At 36.8% G+C, this 21,848-nt stretch overlaps 1 protein-coding gene across 12 annotated transcripts in view; it reads right to left on the bottom strand.

Annotated features, from left to right (window-relative positions):
- Positions 1-21,848, bottom strand: part of CBLB (Cbl proto-oncogene B) — a 225,864-nt gene that overhangs the window by 132,029 nt on the left and 71,987 nt on the right. The window lies entirely within an intron of this gene.

A 21,848-nucleotide genomic window follows, 5' to 3' on the forward strand; every position in this document is an offset into this window, starting at 1 on the left:
GAAATGATCAAGTCTCTGTTTTAGAAAGAAAAAGTTATGGTATGGAAAAAATGGTTTAGAGTGAGGGAAATGTAGGTGTTGTCTCTTCTAACTTCCATGTTAAGTTCTGGGGGTTTTGACGTGATTTACAGCATGTCTCAAATCATGATTCATACTTTAATAGTATCATCTATATTCCTTCCAAGCTTTTCATAGGTTTACAACATATATTGTATTAATCAGCCCCAAACTGTTACTGCAATAGTAAGGAAGCAATTGAAAGATAAAATACAAAAGAACTTCTCAGTTTTCAGCTGACCTTGCCTCTTTATATTCCTGCTTATTCAGAATCCCCAGAACACAACAGGCACATACATAATATCTTTCCATTTTGAAGCTTTAGCTGCTTTTGTGTATGTGTTGAGGGGTCAAGGGCAGGTAGGAGGCAAGTAAATACAGAGGAAAAACAGAGAAAGCCATCAAATCTGCAATGCATATAATGCCATACAAAGTTTCAGAAGGACTTTGAAATTGAAAATTGTGGCTATCTGCCTCATTTTTATGCATGTATCTGTATTTAATGACTCCCAAATAACAAACAAAAAGACATGCTACATACCAAAGAGATTATATAGTAAGCACCTCTCAGTAGTTAATGAAAAGAAGCATGTATCCTATATAAGATGAACACAGAATAAATAAAAGTACTTGTGATAGAAAGTGGGAAAAGTAGGAAAGAAGAAAGCAATAAAGTAACTTACATCTCAAAAAGTTCATCTCTATTGAAAAACCAGAAAGTCCCAATTTCCATATCCTTTATTATTTATGAGAAAGAAATTTATGAGGGTCAGAACTTGGGCCTTATTATAGTGCTTGATTGACAACAAGAAACAATCTGCAAAATCATTATGGTTGGGCGATGCAAAATGTTTCACCATCTTCTTAGGTTCAGTCACACTTCCGTACAACTCAGCCTAATTCAAAGGTAAAACTCCCTTAATTAGTTGAATCTTTGTTCTTCTCATTTATGTCAACACATCCTCATTTAGATGATGGTTGATATAAGGATTCAGTCTTAGGAAATGAAAAGCGAACTGATGAACTTTATCAAAGGAAAGAACTGTGGCCAATGAAGCCAATACAAACTGCAACTGTCTTTTGAAATTTGAGTTTAAGGAAAAACATAAAGTCACTTTTGAAAAGCTGCAACGAATTTATTTCCATAATTAGGCAAAAGAGTTAATTTCTGACCAAAACTTCCAATTGATACACACAAACAAAAAAGAAAAATCAGGATGGCTGTAATTAGGGTAAACCAACTGTTCCTTATTTTCTGAATTGGTTGCTCTCCATCCATCCCCTTGTTTCTTTGTTCTTTAATCATATCCAAATGTTTTTCATTTTTATTTGTTAGATCTAAAGCCTGAAGCACAATACCAGTGATTATCCATCTTGGATATTTGATCCACTGGCTATGTAGGCACTAAGCTTTAAAACAGAAATAGCAATACTTTATAATCTTCAGTCTAGAAGCCCTAGTATCACTTCTACCTATACAACCAATCACTGTTAAATTATAAACTGTGTGTATAGTTCAATTTTCTTCTTCCTACAAGAAGATTACATTTCTATTTGACTTTTTATACAAACTAAAGCAATGGAAACATCTCTTTTGCCTTTAATCTTTAAAGAAATGGAAATTCAAGTTCTTAAAAACATGCTAATGCAAGTTTTCTGTTACCTTATTTTTCACATATACCAGAACATATATTTTCTAATTTTTTTAAAAAATGCATATCATACATATGTAAATGATTATTCTTGAAATCCTTTATCTGAAAGACTGATTTACTGAGGTTGCAATCCACACAAAGAAATGAAAATAACTTACAGCTAATTCGGCTGATGTCATTTAAATTTACTGTCACAACAAATGAGTTTGTCTTTTATATGACTGTGTGGGAGTTTGTTTACTATATTTTGCTTTACATTATAAGCTTTAATTCCCCACTCCACTATGCACTTTTATATACCAATTTAAATATAAATAACTTCCAATTTTGAAACTGAAATCCAAGAATACAGTCACCTCTAATCATCTAGACACAGAGGGAATAAAGTCAACAACTACATACCTTCTTTGCAGATGAATTTTCTTTCCTATTAGGATATTTTTTCCATACCTTGCCAATTTTCCCTAAGCCCACTTGATTGCTGCTCATCCTATGACCAAAAGTGATGACTACTTAAAAAGGATTTGAAGCATCCTAATTGAGAATATGTATCTTTCTCACTAAACAACTAAGGAAATAATATTTATCTGACTGGATCTGGGCATCCGGTCCCATCATTTTACAGCAAACAGATGGGGAAAAATGGAAACAGTGACAGACTCTTATTTTCTTGGGCTCCAAAATCACTGTGGATGGTGACTATAGCCATGAAATTAAAAGATGCTTACTCATTGGAAGGAAAGTTATGACCAACATAGACAGCATATTAAAAAGCAGAGACAACACTTTGCCAACAAAGGTCCATATAGTCAAAGCTATGGTTTTCCCAGTAGTCATGCACAAATGTGAAATTTGGATCATAAAGAAGGCTGGGCATCAAAGAATTGATGCTTTTGAATTGTGGTATTGGAGAAGACTCTTGAGAGTCCCTTGGACTCCAAGGAGATCAAACCAGTCAGTCCTAAAGGAAATCAACCCTGAATATTCATTGAAGGACAGATGCTGGAGCTGAAGCTCCAACACTCTGGTCACCTGATGTGAAGAACTGACTCATTGGTAAAGACCCTGATGCTGGGAAAGACTGAAGATAGGATGAGAAGGGGGAAACAGAGGATGAGATGGTTGGATGGCATCATCAACTCAATGGACATGAGTTTGAGCAAACTCTGGAAGACAGTGAAGGACAGGGAAGCCTGGCATGCTGCAGTTTATGGGGTTGCAAAGAGTTGGACACGACTGAGTGAGTGAACAACAACCAAAAAAAACTCAATAATCTTAAATATAACTTTACAAGAAATTCTGCAACACTTTGACTTTCAATATAAGAGATACTTTATTTTGACTAATTACTACCACATTAATCCCCCACTAACAATCACAAGTTAAGTCATTTTTTTCTGCCACCCCTACAGTGAAGTCACTCAGTCGTGTCCAACTCTTTGCAACCCTGTGGACTGTAGCCTACCAGGCTCCTCCATCCATGGGAATTTCCAGGCAAGAATACTGAAGTGGGTTGCCATTTCCTTCTCCAGGAGATCTTCCCGACCCAGGACTGAACCCGGGTCTCCCGCATTGTAGGCAAACGCTCTAATCTGAGCCACCAGGGAAATCCATATAGTAGGAATCCCCAAGCCATTTAAAAAATTTGTTCGGTGTGAGATTTTGTTTTTAAGAAATAATTTTGAAATCAAGGTATTTTGATATACCAGGTAACCAAAAAGTAGCTTCTAGATGTCAATACTGGGTAAACCAGTAAATATGTTAATATATTAAAGAAGAGGGATGGTATGGGGAGGGAGGAGGGAGGAGGGTTCAGGATGGGGAACACATGTATACCTGTGGCGGATTCATTTTGATATTTGGCAAAACTAATACAATTATGTAAAGTTTAAAAATAAAATAAAATTAAAAAAATAAAATAAAATAAAGAAGCCTTGAAGTAGCGGGAGGGAGAGAGGAAAAAAGACAAAGGAGAGGGCAGAGATGATACAGAAAACTATCTGCATTCACAATCTTTGAAAAGGCTACAAATGAACTTACCTACAAAACAGAAATAGAGTTACAGATACAGAAAACAAATTTACGGCCACCAGCGGTAAGAAGGAGATAAACTGGAAGATTGTGATAGACATATACATATTATATGTATGTCTCACCTTTCATTTCCTCATCCTGGGAACAGAGACTATTATTAAGATGACTCCTGAGAGTCTGAAGTAAAACTGGATCTCATCCACTCCCCTGCCTAAATGTTTTAAAGTTTTCAACACAACTAAGAGGAATAAGAAGCAAATCTTTTTTTTTTTTTATTCAAGTATAGTTGATTTACAATATTGTGTGTATAGCAAACTGATTCATTTATATGTTTTCTTTCCCATAGTCTTTTCCATTATGGTTTATTACAAGATACTGAATCTAGTTCCCCGTGCTATATAGTAGGATTGTGTTGTTCATCTATTTTATATAGGGCAGTTTGTCTCTGCTAATTCCAGATTCCGAGTTTATCCCTCTCCAACCCCCTTTCTCCTTTGATAACCATAAGTTTGTTTTCTATGTCTGTGAGTCTGTTTTTTTTGGGTTTTTTTTGTTTTTGTAAATAAGCTCATTTGTGCCATATTTTAGATTGCACATATAAGTGAAATCATATGATATTTGTCTTTCTACTTCTTACTTCACTTAATATGACAATTTCTAGGTCCATTCATGTTACTGCACATGGCATTATTTCATTCTTTTTTATGACTGAGTAATGGCTCCCCACTCCAGTACTCTTGCCTGGAAAATCCCATGGACGGAACAGCCTGGTAGGCTGCAGTCCATGGGGTCGCTAAGAGTCGGACAATACTGAGTGACTTCACTTTCACTTTTCACTTTCATGCATTGGAGAAGGAAATGGCAACCCACTCCAGTGTTCTTGTCTGGGGAATCCCAGGGATTGGGGAGCCTGGTGGGCTGCCGTCTATGGGGTCACACAGAGTCGGACACGACTGAAGCAACTTAGCAGCAGCAGCAGCATTCCATTATGTTTATATACCAGATTTTTTTCATCCATTCATCTGTTGATGAACATTTAGGTTGCTTCCATGTCTTGGCTATTTTAAATAGTGCTGCAAGGAGCACTGGGGTACATGTATCTTTTTGATTTATGGTTTTCTCTGGATATATGCCCAGGAGGAGAATTGCTGGATTATACGGCAACTCTATTTTTAGTTTAAGGAACCCCCATAATGTTTTCCATAGTGACTGCATCAATTTACAAGGAATATGAAGCAATCTTAAAAGACCAAGCCCCAGAGTCTAACCCAAGACATAAGAGAAGTGTGAGCAGAAACTTTCTAACCTGAGACACAAGCAGTAGGGTAATTTTTCAAGCTGCTCCAGGTTACTTCATTGAACTGCTCACTTTAAAAGAATTTAGCAAACTATGTCCGTCCAAAAGCTTCACTGAAATAGGTAACCAAGGAAGGTTTTATCCCTTTCATTAAAAGATAAATCATCCACCACTAACAAGGCCAGGGAGACCAAGCGCAAAATTGTGGCTGGGAAGGATGAACCCTAGGCGTTCTTTGATCTCTGCAGTATAATCTCAAACATGTTGCCTACATAGGTCCAGTAAGTGCAAGACACTATCCCACAAAATAAGGGTGATGCTTTCAGGGTAAATGAATTTGCTTTATGACATAAAGAGTTTTGAATGGACAATTTACAAATGTCTTACCTAAACACAACTAAAACATGAAATATTCCCATCACATTCAAATGTAACATCCTTTGACAAGTTCCTGGGAGATACCAAGAAGACATTCTGTCTAATTCTTCAGCTACCCTATATTAAAGAAACCGTCCTTGAACCGTACATACTGAGTGCATATCCTTACTCTGCTGGTAGTTGTGAACAAGTCGCTTAACCTCTCTCTTTGAATCAGTTTCCTTATCTCTAAAAATTTTAAATAAAAATGCCTGTCTTGTGAGGAGTATATAAGGTATAAAGGTAAGACCCTAACGCATCTAGTAACTCTCAGTAAATAATCATTATTATTATTATTAATTCTACCTACCACCTCTGTTTAAAAGTATAAATATCCTAGTCTTTAATCTCCCCATATAATACTATTGTCATTTAAACTGATGGCTATCTCAATAAGGTAAAAATCATCATTCTCATATTAGGATCATCGGTTGTCATGGTGGCTTCTTATAATTCCACGGCAAATAATGAAAGAGTATTTGACTCATCCATTCATTTATTCTGCATATCCTAAGTGTCTACTAGACTATGTCGTATACTCTTGATGAATTCATCAAGTATTCATATAGTTTTAATGAATTTAAGGGACTAAGAAATTGCCAAAGGCACAGAACAATGTGGTGGGAATAAAACTGAGATAGAACTAGAATAAAGGTAGTAATCAGTGAGAGAGACAGAGGAGTCTACAACTTTGGGGGTGATGGATGCAGTTCTGACCAGAATATAGCCCTGAAGTGGGTAGGAACAGTACAGTAAAGGTGAATTAGGAAGGAATTAGATAATTCCAAGGGTGAATAGGGTCTTTCACATGGATTTTGAAATTTCCTACAACTATGACAGCAGTTTGCATGAAAAAAAATAACTACAATAAGCCTTATCTCAATACATTCAATAAAGCTTCCCATATAATCTTTTTTAAATGTCAGCTATTTTAACTTTGCAGCTATGCCAACATAGGATTATCTCTTTGATAATTTCAACAAATAATTTTATATGAAAAATTTATTATGAGAAACCATGACAGTATGATATGATCACTAATACTTTCATCTGGTTTAAAAGCTTAACAACATCTACTTCAAAAAAGAAAAACTTTCGTCTTTAGCGCTGGACTCCTTTTGATTAAACCTAAAGGGTAACAAGTACTTTTTTATGAAACCTTTTTTTTTTTAAGAACTCTTAAAAATGTAGACCATTCTATTACATGAGAGAGAGAAAAGAAAAACATATCTATTCCTGCATTCCTATTTAACATAAAATACAATGAAATTTCTGTGAACTATGTGGAAAGCTGTCATGACAATGACTCAAATAGAAGCGACCAGAAGCAATCATAGTAGAACTTCATTGTGTATTTTTGTTTTTTGTTTTTTGGCTAGGCTCTTCTTGAAAAGAAAAAGCAACATTGGAAGTTTAAACTATATTTTTATGTCCTGGGGTAATGTGATAAAAGAACAGTCTCATCATCAAATAAACTTGGCCATGAAAAACAATTTAATTTTTAAATCTATTAATAGATTCATTTTTGTTCTTTTCTCAGATCACCATAAAAATTATAATGAAGTAGCAATCTGAATTATATCAATTAAGTCAGCACTTACTGTTTCTACTGAAAATTCTTAATTATTTTTACTTGCTACATTCCCTACACCACTATTTCTATTTTTTGTCACATTCACATTTCAGAGATAGCTTTTACTTTTACTCAGTAGGATAGAGTAACAGAATACTCTATTAGAATACAGTTTAAGTCTTTTCTACAATAATATTTTCTTTTTTTTTTAATTTTATTTTATTTTTAAACTTTACATAATTGTATTAGAAAGCTGTGGTACATATACACAATGGAGTATTACTCAGCCATTAAAAAGAATACATTTGAATCAGTTCTAATGAGGTGGATGAAACTGGAGCCTATTATACAGAGTGAAGTAAGCCAGAAGGAAAAACATAAATACAGTATACTAACGCATATATATGGAATTTAGAAAGATGGTAACAATAACCCAGTGTACGAGACAGCAAAAGAGACACTGATGTATAGAACAGTCTTATGGACTCTGTGGGAGAGGGAGAGGGTGGGAAGATTTGGGAGAATGACATTGATACAATAATATTTTCTTCGAGGATTTCTCCTGTCCGTGGGACCAAGCTACCTTCCATCATTCTTCACACCACTTCTCTGTTTCCTCCTTGGGCATCTGAATGGCCTCCTGCCCTTTCTGATCTACACTTTGGATTAAGCCACCTCTTCCTCCTCACTGACTCAAAGTTCCTACGTCTCAGCTGTTGCACTTTCGTCTGCACCAGCTTTACGTTAAGCTAGTGTGGCCATGGTACCTTTTCCATCCCCCTTTCTGGAATGTCATCTAGCAGGCTACTAAATGCCACCACTTGGACTTTCCTGGTGGTCCAGTGGTTAAGAATCTGTCTGTCAATGCAGAGGACATGGGTTCAGTCTCTGGTTTGAGAAAATTCCACATGCTGTGAGACAACTAAGCCAATACACCGCAACAACTGAGCCCGAGTGCTTAACTACTGAAGTCCATGTGCCTTAAAGCCCACACTCTGCAACAGGAGAAGCCACTGCAACGAGAGGCCCATGCACCGCAACCAGGGAAAGGCCATGCACAGCAACGTAGACCCAGTGCAGCCAATAAATTAAATAGAATGCCACCGCTTCACACCACCTGCCATAGGAGAAAGTTCTCTCTGAAAAGCACCACAGTTATTTTATGTACATATTGCACTTCACCTCGATCAAAGCAAAGGTCTTTGTTGGAGAAGAAAGTCTTACTATACCTGTAACAGCTTCTTACAAATAATAGATACCCAATAAATTTTAACGCTAATGACCATTAAAATATTTAAAGAATAAGTACATCAGAATTTCCTGACCTAAACAGATCGATAGCAGCAGTACAAAAAAACAGTTTATAGAACACTACAGAGTGAAACATCAACTTTACCGAAAGCTGCTGTAAGAGAGAATTAAAAATCTAGTGTTTGACACTAAGTGAGAAAAAGAAAAAAAACCTTAGTGAGTTCCACTATCTTTTCTCTATCTTTTTCTCCTTTGTGAATGACAAAATATAACAACAGCAAGCAAAAGGAAATTAATGTGAAGTTTCCAGAATCCCAAGTAAACTGATCACATTTGTCATACTTTCTGAGGAAGTATAAACACAGTTTCCCATCACATTACCTGCTCCCTGACAGTTACTTCCTCTTTTGGCTCTAGAGTTTCCTCCTTGACACCTTTGTCCCACGTCAACCCAGCTCCCCAGAAACGGAATAAGTGAAAGACAAATGAGCCACAGAGCAGAGAGATAGCTCATCTCTTTGCTGGTGCTCAGGTTGTGCATTACTGACAAGAAAACTACAAACCTGACATTTACTTCATCTTTTCCCCAGGGTTGAAATTATCTTTATTCAAATGGTTGAGGCAAATGTAAAAATAAACTTTATTTTGCCAAGAATTCTCATTTATTTTCGGTACAATCTGATATGGATACCACATGATAACACAGAGTGTGTGTGTGTGTGTCTGTGTGTGCACACACATGAACATGCTCTATGAAAAGTGTGAAGTGAAAAAGGCAAGACAATAAATAGTATGCCCAGTACTAAGTACTATTTAAAAGCTAAGTATCACAATACAGACAAACAGAAAATATAGACTATACAGTAAAAGACATAAACAGTAGTAATCTCTGGATAGTTTATAAATGGTTTTTCTATTTTTTTTCTTTACATATTCCTATTTTCAAAAATATTGCAAGCCATTATACTGACTTTCTCAGGCAAATCTGCAAGGTGCCTGAAGGAGAGAGAGTGACTAGATTTCCATACCCAGTGCAACAACCCGACCTCTGACAGGCCCCAGTGGCATCCCGGCGGCAAAGCTTGACTTCAGGTCCAGAGCTATCTCTGGTGCACAGTCACCTCAAACCTTTTACTTGAGCACTGACTTCCAATTTTCTAGAAACTATTAACCCCTTTACCAGAGAATATTCACGACTGGCACAATAGTATAATTTCTCATTTTTAGGATATAAGGCAAGGAATACAAAGGTCAAAGAGTACAGCTACTGACAAACTAAATGTGGAAATCATCTCATTCTGGTTAAGTCTCGTTATTTTTAAATCTAGTTGGTGACATTATCTCCTACCTTTACGATAATCTAAAAAATACACCATTCAAGTTGAATTATTTTCGGGAGCAAGAGACTGCCTGATAGTTATTATAGATAAATTAGCACACCACATATAATCCTTGTCATTCGATAGCATAAAGAAATGTATAGTGACATATGACCAGAGCATTCAATTGTCTACCTTTTCCCTTCAGCATACCAGACACGGACAAGACATATGATAATGATTCTAGAGAAGGGGGCTAATTTAGATCTACAGCCTCAGAAAGAAATGCTGTGCTTTTCTAAGCAGTGAGACTGATTATATTGGGATTTTTTTTTTTTCCTTTCAAAATGAGAAACAGGTGAAATAATCGCAGAACATAGCTGGAACAGATGTTAGCTGTACAGTTTCCCCAGACCCACTGTTGTTTAGCTGCTCAGCAGTGTGCAATGCTTCTGCGACCCCATTAACTGTAGCCCTCCTCTGTCCGCGGGATTTTCCAGGCAAGGATACTGGAGTGGCTTGCCATTTCCTTTTCTAATGGATGAATAAAAACTTGTTAAACTTTCTGAGTATAGCAACAATTGGTATATGTTTTAAGTTAAAATAAAGATCTAAGGTTTTCTTAAATTTGCCAAAGTTAAACTGCATTTAGCTTATTCTGCTCCCAGAGTGGTGATAGGACCTTGCAGACAAGTGGTTTCTACACTCCCAATGTCAAGTCTCATGAAGGAAATACTGGAATATGGTGGAGGAAAGCATAGTATGGGAGCACAAAGCTCTAGACACAGTACTGCCTGTCTCTTACTTCAAAGCCTCTAATCCAAAGTTTTGTCCTCTATAAAAATGAGAAGACTATAGGCACATAATCTGAGGCCCCATAACATTCCATGGAGTTGTCATCACCTTTATTTTGGCTTGTAGGAGGTGACTAGATAGCTCACAAAGCCCATAGGCTTTAGGTAAAAATTATGAACATACTTCACAACCTACAATTAATATGAAGTACAAGGTGTTATATATCATTTTAAGTTTACAGACTTTTCTCAATATATTTTAGTCTGAGACTGAAGAAATCCTAAAGACAGGATAGAAAAATCTAACATAGAAAACTGAAATTACATTGGGAAGCCTTAATTTTTATTTTTTTCATTACTATAATAGGCATCGCTGATGTTTTCTTTCCTTTTCAACAAAGTAAAATACTTAAATAACATTGTCTTCCAAAACTAAACCACAAAGCAGCAGAAATTACAAAAAATACATACATAAAAGGCAACTTAAAAGCTCTGCTCTTCATGTTAATGAATAAACACTAGAATATTGAAACCATACGAAAAATGTAGACTACTAGAACAGAGTATGCTCAATGGGAAACATGGCTTAAAAGTTGATTTTATTTATTTGTTCTTGATAAGGAAATGTGCCAACAGTAAGCAAACTACAATATCACATCTAAGAATTTTAACTTTCATCTCAGTCGAGAGTTTAGAAATATCTTAATTTAGAGAGACTTATGTTTACCACATGATGGCTGATCAATAATATGAATCAACTCTCTCTGCTATTTTAGTCTTGATTGCAATGGAATAACCACCACATAAATAAAACCACCCTTAGACAGTGGCTTTGGAGTAGAAAGACAAACACATTTAATCTATCCACACTCTGAAGATCAAACATTACAAGAGTTAAAAGCTCCAGCTCTAGAGTCAAATTAACCTAAACGTGAGCTTAAATCACTCAGTGTCTGAAAGACTTTGCGTACTAAGTTAACCCTTCATTTCTAAAGTATGAATTACAACAGCACTTACAGGATTTGCAGAAGATTACAGACAGTCAAACTGCCTTTGCTCCTCTCCCATCATGGAGTCTGTTCCCCGCACCCCGCACCTGGGCTAGGCTGCGCCTTGCTTTGATTAGTAGAAAGTGGTAGAAATTACACCGTGTAAATTCTGAGGTTGGGCCCTAAGAGATCTGTGGTTTCTGCCTTTGCATCTTGGAAAACAATCTTGGAGTTTAGTGGTCATGCTGTGAGGAAACCCAAGCAGTCACGTGGAAAGGCCCTAGTGAGTCCTCAGGTACAAGGGGGCAACAAATGCTAGGCATGTGAGGGCAACCAACACCCCAGCCAAGACCACAGAAAACGGAACCCAACACCACGGAATCTTAACAAATAATACTGTTAAATTTTATGTGGTTTGATACACAGCAGTAAATATAAGCCACTGCAAGCATTTGATAAACTTTACTAGTATTATTAGTGCTACCAACTTACTATTATTATCATTATTGTCATCAACAGTAGCAGTTGAAAGGTTGGGACACTCTTCTGTCAATGTAAGTACATAACTTATGGATAAAGAATCAAACACTATTTAAAATAAAACTTTTATTCCTACTTAAAGTATTTTTACATTGGAAATTGCAAATTTTACATCTTCTATATTTTACTTGATACTAAAACAAACTAACCAAAAGAGATTTTTGGAAGAAATCTGGACTATACTAATTGGAAAGTTAGCCTACTCAGATTTGGATCAGAAGAAATTTAATTTCCAAAACATACTTATTTAGATAACCACACAAGGAACTGAAGTGTGAAAATACCATTAGGCTAATCCACTGATTTATACTGACAACAGACTTAATTTCTACAAGTCTTAAATGCTCAGTCAAAGGTAGAGAATCCCCTTAATATTATACGTACATAAAATGTAAGCAAAGATCTGAAATGTTTATAGACTGTATAGCAGTCTTTTTAATTGAACTGCCATTTAAATCACATTTTCTAAATACGACTTAACATTAACTAGATTTGACATGTGTCTAGATAAGAAATCATTCTGGATTTTGGCTTGTCTAGTTCTATTCACTGGGGTCTCTGATCAAAAGTCAAGAGCTATTAATAATCCCTTACTTATCAACACTGAAGTATACACAATGACTTTTTTTTTTTAAAGAATAATTATTTTGGCTTCCAGCTGTACCTAAACCATCAATATAGTAATCTTTAGAAGACATTTAAGGATACTGTTAAACATATCATTGTACCATGTAAATAAATTTAATGAAATGGTTATTCAACAGATGTACTACTGTACCCAAGAACTGTAAGTTTTAATTTATACACTAATCATGAAAATCAATCATTATGCCTCTCCTGGTGATACCTATCATTTAAAGCTTAATAGAAAAAAGAAACTACAAATATTTAAAGAAATCACATTTAATATTTCAATTAAATATTAGAATGATGAAAGAAGAATCATGCATTAACTTAAGAAAATTTTATTTCCTGTATAATTATTTCCTGCTTAATCAAGTATTTCTTAAGGAACCAAATACTAAGAGACAAAGAAAAACTACAAATAATTGACAAAGATTAGGCTGTAAAAGCAGCACCAATTAATCTTTTCATTTTCTGGCATATCACTTATGATGAAACATGCTATTTCTTGAAAAGTCTACCTTAATGGCACAAAAGTAAGTTCTCCCCATTTTTCAGAATGATATTATATGTACAGAAACTGAGATCTACACATATGAAATTCCAATGACTTTAAAATAAAGTTTTTTCCATTTAGTAAATATTATATTTTTGAGGCTCTGTAATAATCTGCCACTACACTAGGCAATGGGTTAATAAGATGAAAACCAGCTACATCCCTGCCTTCCAGGAGTTTATAATCAGATATAAAAATGCACAGCGACAATACGGTGTAATTGTACAAACAAAGTATAATACATTCAAGGTTCTTCAGCCAACACAGGAGCCCATAGGATAATGTACTCAACTCTGGCCCTCTTTAAAAGGGTTCAGAAGCAGGAAAAAAGCAAGAGAACATGCCAGGTAAAAGCAGCAAGGTTGGTATACCAAAGTATGTGGGTGTAGACTGGCCTCACAATATGACACACTGCAGGGTCAGAAGTGATCTGTATTCAGGAAAGAGATGGCTAGGGCAGCAAGACCACACTGTAGATATCACTTCATCATGTAGCCCTGTGCATTAAACCAGCACAGCCCATCACCTACCCAGGCTGTTCAAGGATGCAGAGGCCTGCATATCCAACCATGACTCCACCAGGCAGCACTACAGCCAAGGGGAGTTTGAAAAACAAAACCACTTTCCATAAAATGTATCAAAGCTATAATTTAATAAGGAGGAACACATCTTCAGCCAAATTTAAAAGCTTTCATTGAAGATTTCTCTGTTGTTAAGACAGTAATTGAATTTTGAGGGTTTCTTTCCTGTGTCATTGATGAAATATAATCTAGATTTAACAAATTGAGAAAACAAGCAAAAGAAAAGAGCTCTCAGAGAGGAATGCTCCAGAAGCCTATGTCTTAGAAGCAGATGTTCTACTCTGGCAGACTTTCCGCCCCTGGTGTATTACCATTTGAAACCCACTCATAGATCACACTGCAAATGCACATCTGAGAAGATGTGTTCCCATTTCAAAATACCACAGTAATTCCCTCACTTCCAGAAATGATTCACCAGATAAATATTTAGTGTCGTAAAGAAATACAACCTTTTTTTCCATGATCTAAAGTAGAACTCTGAGCTGACCAACTCCAACCCCCAAACACAACATTATCAATAACCCCTGAAGTACCATTCCACCAGGTGACATTCTCAAGAGTTAATTCTCTGGGTATGGAGACTGTGCCAAAGCTCCTAAGAGAAGACTCATTTGATTCCACTGAAAAGCACTGCAATCTGTTCTTTAAAAATGGACTGTAGTTAAGCAATACATTTTTCCATTAAGTTTTATGGAGCCTGCTGCATTTCCTGTGTCAAAATCTGTCACAAAAATCTGTTTCTCAGACATCTGTTTGGTACAACACACATGTGAATAAGGTACTGCATGGAGATGTCTGAAAATAGCAATGCACAGCCTAGCATTTGGTTTCTGATCAGAAAGAACTTCCAGTATGTTGGGGGTAGATTTAATTTGGATCCTGTTAATATCTATTATTAATCACTGGTCTTCCAATAGTACCCATAATATACATACCACCAGGAAAAATTAAGTTATTATCTTCTTCATGTCAATAGCCTTTTCATAGTCAAGTGAAAAGAAAAGCTAAATATGAAGAAGAATGTATGATAAGAGTGAGCCTTAGATTTCAGTTTGGCAGTCTAGTCCCAGGCAAGAACAAAAATAAATATCTAACAATTATGCTTTTCAAAATCCGGCCCTTGGACTACAGTTAAACATCACTCCACCACTTGTCAAAAATGCAAACCTTAAGGCCCCACCCCAGAACTGCTGACTTTGAATTTGCACTTTGATGAGCCCCTCAGGTGATCATATGCATGTTTAATACCTGAAAAGCACTTTGTTAGCAGGAACCTCAAAGGATATTTTTCACTGTGGTGCCTCTATGTAAAGTATTTAAGTATTTTTCTGCAGTAGCACTATAGGCCCCAAACTGCGCTGTGCTCAGTCATGTCCTACTTTTTGTGACCCTATGGACTACAGCCCCCCAGGTTCCTCAGTCCATGGGATTCTCCAGGCAAGAATACTGGAGTGGGTTGCCTGTCCTCCTCCAAGGGATCTTCCCCACCCAAGGATCGAACTGGCATCTCCTATGTCTCCTGCATTGCAGGCAGATTCTTTACCTGCTGAGCCATCAGGGAAGGCCTCTATGTAAAACTGCATCTAAAGCACCCTTGAGGTCCAAGTATTTTTTTAAAGATTCGTGTAAGAGATTCCACTCTGTTGTCCCTCACCACATACTATCCGTCAGTGCTTCCCGTAATTTTGCCAACATGCTGGGAGTCACAGTCATCATTACTGGGCTGGAACATCCTTGTTTTGAGTGATTTAGTTTCTCTTCCAGGACAGATCTCAACAAGGCTAACTGCTGATGGGACTCTCATTTTTCATCCCTCTTGCTCAATAACCCTAAAGAACTCACCCCTAATCCTTGATGGTTCCAACCTAGGACAGCCTGTACTATTCCCATTTGTAAATATCAACATCAGACTGATAATAACCTCATCACCACACCCCAGCTCAGCCCCCACATCTCTACCCTGGAAGAAGAACTAAGTTCTTCTGATTGGTTAACACATTGTCAGAGGTCAGGGAGCAGGCTTGCTTCCTCCTACTACAGGAAATAGAAGACAACCACACACATCACTAGTTCAGTGTAACTGTGGCTCATCTATGCCTAATGTGAGAAGGGAGCAAATTATTCTCCCTTCAATCATCTTCCTCTATCAGTGTTACCCTTTGAGATCCCTAAATTCAAGGATTTCATCTGCTATGTTTGGTTCTACCTCCTTAAGAATAGCAAGACTGGAAAAAAAAGAAAGACCTGCCAGCTGAGAAATAAAAAACACCTTCTTTAAATGCCATTAAGGGTGCTATTTCCTCCTAGAACAGAATTTGCCCACTGCTATATATCTCCTTGTAACTTAATAATTAAAAAGCAATCAGGGCCTGCCTGCCTACCCACCAGAAGAAATATCCTTGGAAAACGTCAATCAAGCCCGGCTGACTAATTTTATCATGAGAACCTCTAATCAGGGAGAGAAAGATCTTGGCACTGCCTGTGGTGGAGTGATGAATGCAACACTAGAGGCTGGAACAAGGCCAGGAGTGCTGGGGTTTGAAAGGAGCAGCTGAGCAGCCTGGGTGATGCTGCTCCATTCTGGCACCTGAGAGAAGCAAAGTGAAAGGCAGAGACAGACTCTGGGCAGAGCATGAGAGCTTGCAGCACCCTGCAAGATCAACCTAGAGTAACAAATGAAGGATAAAGGTAACAAAGGGGCTCTCAAAAGCTGATGCATAGAAGCTACCCTTTTCAGTATAAAAAGGTTCATGGAGGAAGGTGTTTTATAAACAACTTGTTCCCAGACACCTTTATATACGAAAATAATTTTTCTTGAAATGTTTAACAACACTCAAAACAAAAATAGAGAAAACTAACCTAGGATTCCATTTTCACCAAAAGAGTATTAATATTAAAATTATCATCTTTTGACATGAAATATCTTCACACCACAAGAACAAGAGGGACATAATTTCAGAACATAAAGAATTATTCCTTTTAAATGGGTAAATTTAACTTCCTGAAAGACTCACTAAAATGCTTACTATAACTTCCAATTCCAGGCCACAGATAAGTGGAACCCATCAGAAGCAGTCCAATCATGCAGAATGTAGAGGTTTCAGCCCGAGGTACTTTCACATGCCTCTAATCACAGATGAAGCACTGAGCTAGGGACACACACTACAAGCTTTGAAAAAGAAATGAAACAAAAAGTGAAAAGGAAACTTCTCACAAAAATGCATTAAGTATGGACTGCTCATAAGTAGTTACAATTCACTTAAGAAATATTAGTTCATTTTTTCCTACTCTGGAAATGACTTGCAAATACGAATTATACATGGGGAAAGGCCTTGAAGAAAAAGAATGGATTATTAAAATATACAGAGCCAACACTAAAACTAAAACTGAAGACAACCTTATTTAATTCATTGGATTCAAATGAAAGTTTAATACAAAATACAAAGATTCTATGGACATGAAATTCCAGATTATCAAATTATTTGGAGAGTAAAATTTAGTGCCATAAATTAATTTTATGTATTTTCTGTTAACTTCTTGACAACTGTTCCAATGTTAATGATTTTTTTTTCCTTTACATGGGTTTTACATGAGTTAGACTATCACTAAAAATCATTGTTGTGTACTAAAAAAACCAAATAGGTTTCTGCATATTCCAGTACTACGTTATGAAAATTAATAGTTTTAATTAATTTTAATAAAATGAAAAGTTTAAATTTAACTAAAAATGAAAATTTAATTATTATTAACTTAATTTTTAAAAATATCTGAACAAATCAATCTTACTGGGTAGTTTCCTTCCACCTGAGTTAGCAGTTATCACAAAAGCACACCTATGTAACACTGTTTTAAGACATTTCAAAATCATCACAGATATGTAGAGATGAAGGCAACTTAGAAATCATATAATTATCTCTGCCTTCTCATTTAAAGAAATGGAACTATAACTTGAAATGGTGATGACAGGTCAAATGTCACAGACCAATTAGGTGCTAGAATTGAATCTTTGAACTCCTACTTATATTGAAACCATACATATGTTTTGTCCTCAAGACAAATAGGCAATACTTTGTGAGCTAACCAGTTGATCAGCCACAACTCATTTTTAAATGACCAAAAAAGTTGATAACAGATACCATACAAAGGTATTAAAATATGTTAAAAATATACATATATATTCTACTAAGACAAAATACATGTATAACCTATAAATCTGAAATTTCACTCTTTGATATGTTTATCAGCCAGAAATACAAGCATATGTACACCAAATGACATGTTCTAGAACCTTCACAGCACTATTACTCAAGCCAAAACTAGTCAAATGACCATTAATAGCAGAAGGGATAAAGAATGGAATAGTCATAAAACGGAACACTAAACAGTAATGAAAATGAATAAACGGCAACAACGTGTAGTAAGGATGACTCTCAAGCATAATGTGGAGCCAAAGGAACCAAGGCCCAAAAGTCTCTACCATGAGATTTCACTTCTCAGTATTTACTTATTCATATTATATTAACAACTATCGGACATCAGTTCAGTTCAGTCGCTCAGTCGTGTCCGACTCTTTGTGACCCCATGAATTGCAGCACGCCAGGCCTCCCTGTCCATCCCCAACTCCCGGAGTTCACCCAAACCAACGTCCATCAAGTTGATGATGCCATCCAGCCATCTCATCCTCTGTCGTCCCCTTCTCCTCCCGCCCCCAATCCCTCCCAGCATCAGAGTCTTTTCCAATGAGTTAAATCTTAGCATGCGGCGGCCAAAGTACTGGAGTTTCAGCTTTAGCAACAGTCCTTCCAAAGAACCACCAGGACTGATCTCCTTTAGAATGGACTGGTTGGATCTCCTTGCAGTCCAAGGGACTACCAAGAGTCTTCTCCAACACCACAGTTCAAAAGCATCAATTCTTCGGCGTTCAGCTTTCTTCACAGTCCAACTCTCACATTCATACATGACCACTGGAAAAACCATAGCCTTTGACTAGACGGACCTTTGTTGGCAAAGTAACATCTCTGCTTTTGAATATGCTATCTAGGTTGGTCATAACTTTCCTTCCAAGGAGTAAGCGTCTTAATTTCATGGCTGCAATCACCATCTGCAGTGATTTTGGAGCCCCAAAAAATAAAGTCTGACACTGTTTCCACTGTTTCTACATCTATTTCCCATGAAGTGATGGGACCAGATGCCATGATCTTCATTTTCTGAAGCTTTAAACCAACTTTTTCACTCTCTTCTTTCACTTTCATCAACAGGCTTTTTAGTTCTTCTTCTCTTTCTGCCATAAGAGTAGTATCATCTGCATATCTGAGGTTATTGATATTTCTCCCGGCAATCTTGATTCTAGCTTGTGCTTCTTCCAGCCCAGCGTTTCTCATGATGTACTCTGCATATAAGTTAAATAAGCAGGGTGACAATATACAGCCTTGACGTACTTCTTTGGAACCAGTCTGCTGTTCCATGTCCAGTTCTAACTGTTGCTTCCTGACCTGCATACAAATTTCTCAAGAGGCAGGTTAGGTGGTCTGGTATTCCCATCTCTTGAAGAATTTTCCACAGTTTGCTGTGATTCATGCAGTCAAAAGCTATGGCATAGTCAGTAAAGCAGAAATAGATGTTTTTCTGGAACTCTCTTGCTTTTTCCATGATCCAACATATCTTATCTCTGGTTCCTCTGCCTTTTCTAAATCCAACTTGAACATCTGGAAGTTCACAGTTCACATACTGCTGAAGCCTGGCTTGGAGAATTTTGAGCATTACTTTACTAGCATGTGAGATGAGTGCAATTGTGCGGTAGTTTGAGCATTCTTTGCCATTGCCTTTCTTTGGGATTGGAATGAAAACTGACCTTTTCCAGTCCTGTGGCCACTGCTGAGTTTTCCAAATTTGCTGGCATATTGAGTGCACACAGATATCCATAAATATGCAAATAGATATGATGAATGTGTATGTAAAATACATATATATTTTTTCCCCCACTTTCTGGGTAAAAGAGAAAGAGATTTTTCCTCTTTTCTTCACATTCACTCCTTGCAATTTAAGTTTATAACCACAAGAGATGTATCTCCCCACAGGCTACTTTCCAGTCCAAGCTTACCCCCTATTAAAAACAAGACAACAGCCCCAAAGTGGAGTTGCTTATGCTAAATCCCATGTCACCAACATGAAAATTACAGTTTTGGCTCACCTAGAAATAGAAACTTAAACAAGTCAATCAAGAATCACCTGATCAGCACTAGCAAGGTTATCTGCCAGAGACCCCTGCCATCCCCTAAATGAAAGTAACCTTGCAACAATCAACCCACTTTTTCTGCCTAGTATGACTTGCTTGTTCCTGCCCCTGCCTGCCTGTAGAAGTCCTTCCTTCTGAACAGCTCCTCAGAACTCCTTTTTTTCTGCTACATTGGATGATACCAGATTTCGATTGATTTTGCTCAAATCAACTCTCAAAATTTTTGGTATGCCTTAGGTTAGATTTTAACAACCCTAGGGCAAAGTGTGAATCTGCCAGAGTCCATAAATTGAAGCTAATATCAGAAAGAAAGCTGTCTCATCATTTTTTCAACCTGCCATCATGGGTGTCATAATACTTTTGTCTGTTTGTTTATGATAAATCTAACTTCCAAAGAAAGATCCAATTTCATAATAAACTCAAGATTTCAATAAAAATTCCATTTTCCCATAAAGTACTTTTATATTTCTAATGTAAATATGGAAAACAATGCAGGTAAACTTAGGCCTAATTTAAGTTTCTAGTTTATAAATTCAGATATGAGAACAACTGGATTTTCTTGGTATGAATCCTTTCTCAGGCATCCCCTAATGCTGTACACTGAAGCAGAAAAAAATAATGGTAAGTGGAAGCCTTTTCCTTTTCACTAACCTACTGAAACTTGAGCAAGGCAGTTACCCCGGTTGCAGCCACTGCAATGGGAAAAGCACAGCAAGGACTAATTACTGAGCTGCACTCAGGTGCCAGATGTAAAGCAGATCCAGACTACCTCATTCTGGTCACCCCAAAGTTGAAGGTGACACCCACTGTAAGAAGCAGGCACACACTCAGGTCTTGTAAGATACAAGCTAGGTTTCCTAGGTGGTGCTACTGGTAAAGAACCCATTTGCCATTGCAGGAGACTTAAGAGATGCAGGTTTGATCCCTGGGTCAGGAAGATCCCTTGGAGGAGGGCATGGCAACCCAATCCAGTATTCTTGCCTGGAGAATCCCATGGAGAGAAGAGCCTGGTGGGCTACAGTCCATAGGGTCGCAAAGAGTCAGACATGACTGAAATGATTTAGCACGCATGCATGCAAGATACAAGCTAACCTCCAGAGTAATCTCAAGGAATTATGAAACATTTCCTTTTCAAAAATGCTAATTTAAACTAGTTATATTGAACAAAGAAGTATAAAGGACTAGTTAAAAAAAATTTTTAAGTGGAGTTTTAAAAATACACAGATATTTCATAACACCGTTTGAAGCCTCTTCCTATGAATGTAATACCTATGCAAAAGTTAAAATATATTAAAAAAATAAAAATAAAATGCCTTCAGATGAATTAAATGTGTCTGGTTTTTGTCATCTCTAAAACAAGACAAAAACACATGGAGTTCTTTCCTTCAGTTGCATTAAAAGGATGATTAAATTTAACCCTATTCAGAGATTTGAAATGTTGGCATGTTACATTACGAACACTCAGAGAAATAAGGCGTTAGGTAAAACTTTCAGATCTCCTGTTACAAGTCATTAACCAAATATCTGACCCTACAGACGACAATAAAAATAGAAATGTTATTACAAATCAAATTGTTTGGGGGTTAAGAGCAGGCTGAATGGGGATTTAAATGTGTTTTTTTTTTCCACCCATCTGTAGTCAGAACCAGATGCTAGAGATTGAGATTAGGGGCAAGGAGGAAACTTCCTCTTTTAAAACCCAAGAACTACCCTTTCATCCCCCTTACAGCTTATTTTGAGTGACATGCGTTTATGCAAAAATACAAGGTTTCAAACAAACAGTTGCAGCCTTGATGCCAAAACCTCTTAACTGTTAGTCAATGTGTGCATGTATGGAGGTCAGGAATTTAAGGAGGCATTTATGGTTTGGTTTCATTTTATTTGGGTAAGACAATGGCACCCCACTCCAGTACTCTTGCCTGGAAA

This window comes from Bos taurus, chromosome 1, assembly GCF_002263795.3.
Source record: "Bos taurus isolate L1 Dominette 01449 registration number 42190680 breed Hereford chromosome 1, ARS-UCD2.0, whole genome shotgun sequence".
In the NCBI taxonomy this organism is placed as follows: Eukaryota; Metazoa; Chordata; class Mammalia; order Artiodactyla; family Bovidae; genus Bos; species Bos taurus.